Source organism: Bacillus rossius (genome assembly GCF_032445375.1).
Source record: "Bacillus rossius redtenbacheri isolate Brsri chromosome 4 unlocalized genomic scaffold, Brsri_v3 Brsri_v3_scf4_2, whole genome shotgun sequence".
Classification (NCBI taxonomy): domain Eukaryota; kingdom Metazoa; phylum Arthropoda; class Insecta; order Phasmatodea; family Bacillidae; genus Bacillus; species Bacillus rossius.
Genome location: NW_026962011.1, coordinates 3,533,552 through 3,539,551, shown reverse-complemented (window position 1 = coordinate 3,539,551; position 6,000 = coordinate 3,533,552).

Sequence of the window (6,000 nt, the reverse complement as noted above, 5' to 3'; positions counted from 1 at the left end):
GGAGTGGCTGTTGCAAATGTAATGAGTCCGGGTGGGCGCCAGACTAGCTCTGGTGCTAGTCGGTAGTTGGGTCGTGGGGTCGATTGCCCTGCGTGGCCCACTAGGACCATCGGCGATGTTGTGTGGGTTTAAGGAATTCCCTACTCGGCGGTGATTGGGGATAGCAGGTTTAAAGAAGCATACGCTGAAATGAGGTAATAAATGACGGGCGTCATTTATTCAGGCGACGGTGGCTCTGGTGTAACTTTGTTGGTTACACGCCACGTCGTACAACAGGTGACGTCACAAGATACAAAAACTACACAATTACACGCAACTAAGTCTGAAAGTTACTTAATTAACGTGGCACAAGTTTACAAAAGGAATGTTACACGAGGTTGCGTTACACAAGTTTACGAATGTTACGTGGAGAGATGCGTCGCACAAGTTTACAAAAGAAATGTTACACGAGGTTGCGTTGCACAAGTTTACAAAGAAATGTTACAAAGTCACTAATTGTTCCGTATTATCGTGTCCCTAGCCGTTTCTGAGCCTGGCTGCTCAACGAGGGGTGAGGGTGATTGGAGGCGGCCAATCCCGTAAATCTGCGTATCGAGGCGGTGCTCGCGTCCACGGCAGTGGAGCGCGGACCGCAGCTAAATTCGCTCAAAAGTTCCCTTACGGGGAGTGTCAGTGCCGGAGCGACTGAGTTTAACCAAAGTTCTGTCCTCGGGAGGCGGCCCGTACCGGATACTAAACCTACCCCGCGGACCAAGTGTGGTGCTGGGGGGGGGGGGGGGTTAGATTTATGCGGCCGGATTAGGTCCTGGACCGAAAAACTGGACCGGGTACACAAGGAGAGATTATTAAAAAGGGGTTTTAAGAATGACTATATTTACCAGAAATGAACTCGGTGTGGACAAAGGATGATGTCTCTCCATGGGACGTGCGTCCGCCCCGGTCCACGAGTCGCGCTGTACTGGCGTCATGTCATGGCGTCCGGCCGAGGCTCGGTGGCCTTCGCGTCAGGGTTGACCTCATTACGTTAGTTTCTGATATGATATGTTAATAAGAGAATTTAATGATGTTAAATTCTTACATTAATTATAAAAGCTGAATCAAGGTCATTCGTCCCTTCTACAAATGAAAGTTATTATATTTAAGAATTATTATGTTTGAATTTTTACGTCACACCAGCGACTGTTCGTCTCTTGTCGGATTGCTCTGGTGGGGTTAATGACGCAACACAAGGTTTGAATAATTATGTCATAAGGTCTGATTGACTGATTCAGGCAGAAGGCCGCCAGGGGAACATTCACACGCGTATTGCTGTAGTTACACACGTGAGTGCCCGGGCACTCCTACGTCGCACTTTCGTTGACCAACTTCAAATAAATACGTAACACTGTTTAATAATCTATGTTTGTTTTTTAACGTGGTTGTTTTTAATGACGGTCTGTTTATTTTGGGGGGGCCGGGTTCTACCTTAGTTGCTGGTGGCTCGCCTGACTCGGGTGGGCCATGGCTAGGGGCGCGTTCCGTTAGCGGGGTTGCATACTGGCGGTTGCAGGTCGGGCTTTAGGGTGGCCTTCGGTCGGACGACGTTAAACGCCCCCCCCTCGAGAAGCCCGACCTTGCGCCGCTATTGACCCCGCTACGTGGGGGCGCCCCTAGCTTCGGCAGCAGCTCCAGCCAGGTGGTGCTCGCGGCGGCCGCAGCTGGTAGGGCCTGCGTGCTGTGTCCAGGTCGTCCCACGTCGAACAGCCGGGTGTCGGTTCGTCGACGTGGTCCGGCAGCTGGTAGGGCCCGCGCTCTGGACCTGGGTGGTCCCGCGTCGGATGTCCAGGGTGGGCCTGCAGCTGGTAGGGCCCGCGCTCTGGACCTGGGGCGTCCCGCGTCGAGTGTCCGAGGTGGTCCGGCAGCTGGTAGGGCCCGCGCTCTGGACCTGGGGCGTCCCGCGTCGAGTGTCCAAGGTGGTCCGGCAGCTGGTAGGGCCCGCGCTCTGGACCTTGGTGGTCCCGCGTCGGATGTCCGGGGTGGGCCGGCAGCCGGTAGGGCCCACGCTCTGGACCTGGGGCGTCCCGCGTCGAGTGTCCGAGGTGGTCCGGCAGCTGGTAGGGCCCGCGCTGTGGACCTGGGGTTTCCCGCGTCGAGTGTCCGAGGTGGTCCGGCAGCTGGTAGGACCCGCGCTCTGGACCTGGGTGGTCCCGTTCGGGAGTCCGGGTGGTGGGACGTTGGCAGAGGCCCGTGGCGCCTTCCCCCGTACGTAGTCGTCCAGGTACCTGGGTGGTCGGCGATTCCTCGGGGGGAGGTTCCCTGGGGCGTCTCCCGGGCCCGGGGGCTCGTGGGGCGATGTGGTGGCGTCTGGCCGTAGGTCGTCCGGGGCTGAAAGTGGGGTAGTGTGGTACGGGCGTCTCTCCCGCTCTGGGATGCCAGGCGGTCCCAGGTCAGTGGCCTCGTCGTCTGGTTCCGTCACCACGGGGATGGTCTCAGCCTCGCCGTCCTCTCCCGGGGTGCTGAGGGGGTCCAAGAGCTCGGTGATTGAGAGTGTCTCGATGCCATCCTCTGGCGGTCTCGGTGTAGTCGTGGGTTCGTCAGTGTCCGGAGGCCACTCGATGAGGGGTCCTTGGGGCTCGTCTTCGAGGGTAGGTGTCCCGCTGGGCTCGTCGGCTACCTCTGGTGCCGGTGTGGCCGTCGTGTCCTCGTACACGAGCGTCTGTGGTCGGCCCTGACCAGTATGTCTTCGTGCCGGGGTGGTCTCGGCGGGCGTGTCCCCCTCAGGCGCTCCCTCGGTGTCCGGTGTAGGTGCTACCTCCTCGTCGGGGGGGGGTTCTCCCCGGGTAGGTGGGCCAGCTGCAGATCGTCGCGGTGTACCTTCCTGTCCCGTCTCCCGCTGGTGCGTATCAGGAAAGTGGTCCTCCCGAGCCGTCGGCGTACGGGGTGGGGACCGCTCCAACTTGGGGCGAGTCCAGCACAATAATTGCAGGGCGCGTTGGAGAGGGGGTGCACGCGGACAAACACCTGGTCGCCTACCCGCACCGCGGGCGGGGGGTGTTCGGTCGTGGGTGTTATTTCCTGGGCGTATCGTCTCTGATGTTGTCGAGCCTCGTCGTGTTCGACGGTGCGCCGTTGATCGTGGTCGGCTGTGTCTTCTGTCGGGTGGGGTGGTCCGTGTGTGGTCCATTCCCCTGGCAGTGGCAGGTTGTGCCCCTGCACCATCTCTGCCGGTGTGCGGCCGGTTACGGCGTTGGTGCGTATCCGGACGCAGAACAGTGCGTCTGGCACGTGGGTATCCCACTGAGTGTGGTCCACCCCCAGTCGTATGTGCAGTTGCGCCTTCAGCTCCTGGTTCCGTCGTTCGGTGGGGTTTGCCCTCGGGTGGTAGGCTGGCGTCGTGTGGTGTTCGACCTCGTGGTCAGTGCACCAGGTCTTCCACTGACGGCCCAGGAACTGGCTGGCGTTGTCTGTTAATATGGACTGGGGGTAGCCCCAACGTGACAGAAACTTGTTGGTCAGGATGTAAAGTAGAGTGGTGGTCCTGATGTTGCTGCACGGGTACGCTTCGGTCCACAGCGTGAACAAGTCTGTCACAACAAGCAGGAAGCGTTTCCCGCGGGGCGTGCGGGGGTAGGGGCCCATCACGTCCAGCGCGATGGTCTGGAAGGCGGTGGTGGACTCCCTAGGTCGTTGTTGCTCCTCCCCGTCCCGTCGGCGTGCCTTTCGTCTCTGACAGACCTCACACTCGCGTACGTATTCACGGACATCGTGGGTCAGACCTGGCCAGTGGTAGTGTCGGCCCACTTCGCGGCGGGTCTGGTCCGTCCCGGGGTGTCCGGCGAGGTCGTGGTCGTGATGGAACCGCAACGTGACCTCTCGCGCCTCTGTGGGGACGTAGGTTCGCCAATCGTCGTGGTTGCCTGGGGTCCGTGTCATGACTACGCCGTCCTGCACGCCCCAGGTACCGTGTTCGGCCGCGGGGATCTGTCGACGCCGGCGGTCGGCGTCGGGTGACGTCCCCTGGGCCTGGCATACGCGTCGATACAGGTCGGCGGCAGTGTTGGGCGGTCCTTCCTCGTCCTGGGCTTCGGCCGTGAGGCGGCTACACGTAGTGTCACCGTGTTCGGGTGGGTTTGGCGTGACTGGGGGTAACATGGCGTCCCAGTCGTCGTCGTCCCGCAGTTCGGTGTTCTGGTCGGGTTCTCGTGATAACAGGTCGGGCAGCTGATTTTCGGTGCCGGGGACATGCTCTACCTCAAAATCAAATGATTGGAGAAACAAGGCCCACCGAATCAGCTTGCCCTTCCTGCCCTGCATTGTGTGCAGCCACGTCAGGCATCGGTTATCCGTCCTAAGTGTGAAATTCTTTCCCTCGAGGTGTGGCCGGTACTTTTTCATGGCCCAGACTACGGCTAGGCACTCCTGCTCGTTGCTGTGATATCGGCGCTCCGCCGAACCGAGCTTTGTGCTAGCGTAGTCTGTGACCTCACGCTCACCGTCTGGGCCTACGTGGTATAGTACCGCGCCCACCCCGAGGTTACTCGCGTCCGTCTGTAGGTAGAGGCGATGTTCTGGGTTTACCCGCGTGAGCGTGTGACACTGTGTGAAGGCGAGTTTAACCTCTTCGAATGCGCGCTGGGCATGGTCGTTCCGCCGGTACCGTGACTGGGGTGACAGGAGGTCCGTCAGGGGGGCTATTGTCCTCGAGAAGTTAGGGACGTAGCACCGGAGCCAGTTGATCAGGCCGATGAAGCGTTGTAGCTGTTTCCGCGTTCGCGGTACCTCGGCTTCAGCGATCTTCGTGAGGTGGCTCGCTTGCGGCCGGTTACCCGCGGCGCTCACGACATGCCCCAGAAACTCGACCTCCTGCGTCCCGATGTGGCACTTGTGGTGCGCGACAGTCAAGTGGTGGGTAGCGAGGTGTTCTAGGACTAGTGTAAAGTGCCGGATGTGTTCCTCCCAAGTCTCCGAGAATACGATTACATCGTCGAGGTACGCTAGTGCGAAGCGATCGACGTAGCCCTCTAGTACGCGCGTCATCATCCCCTGGAACGTCGCGGGGGCACATTTCAGTCAGAATGGCATCGCTCGAAATTGGAATTTGCGGCCGTCGGGAATGGTGAACGCGGTCTTCTCGCGGTCCTCGGTCCGTATGGGAACCTGCCAGTACCCTGATTTAAGATCGAGGGTACTGAACACCGTTGCTCGTCCTAGTCCTGCTACCGCGTTCTCCACGCTGATCTGGGGTGGCGGGGCGCTAACTGTGATAGTGTTCAGTGGCCGGAAGTCCACGCATTACCGCAGTGATCTGTCCTTCTTCGGCGCGAGTACAATGCAGGCGTTGTAGCGACTATTCGACGGTTCAATAACACCATCCCGGAGCATCTCCGCGACCTGTTCCCGGATGGCACGTTGCTCCCGGAAACCGTATCCTCTGGGGGGCTCGTACACCGGTTTGTTGTGGGTGGTCGGTATGTGGTGCTCGGTGACCGTAGTTCGTCTGAGGGGGTCGGACACCGTGAATATTTCCTGTCGCTCTGCTATTACCCGGTCTACGGCGGCGCGGTACTCGGGTGGGACGTCGTGACGTACCTGGTGGAGTGTGACGGTTTCATGAGCCCGTGCGGGTAGTGACCCGACGGCATAGACTACCAGCCGCTCTTGTGTGCCGATGTGTACCCGAGTGGCCTTGGTCTCGATTACGGCATCCTGCTCCGCTAGCCAGAGCTGCCCCAGGACTATCTCCTCGCGGAGGTCCTTGACTACGAGGGCGGTCACGGTGGTGGTGTAGCCCCTTATGCTAACCTGGAGTGTCGCTCGCCCTATGGTCAGGCCTGGCCGGGTGTTCGTGGCTAATTGCAATTCCGTCTGTTGTGGTTGAAGTTTCCCGGGCGGTACCAGGTGGGGGGCTACGAATACGTGACTCGCCCCTGTGTCGACTAGAGCAGCCGCGGCTCGCCCGTCAACCTCCACGAGGATGCGCAGGAGGCTGTCCCGCGGGCGGGTCAGCTGGTACAGTTGGGG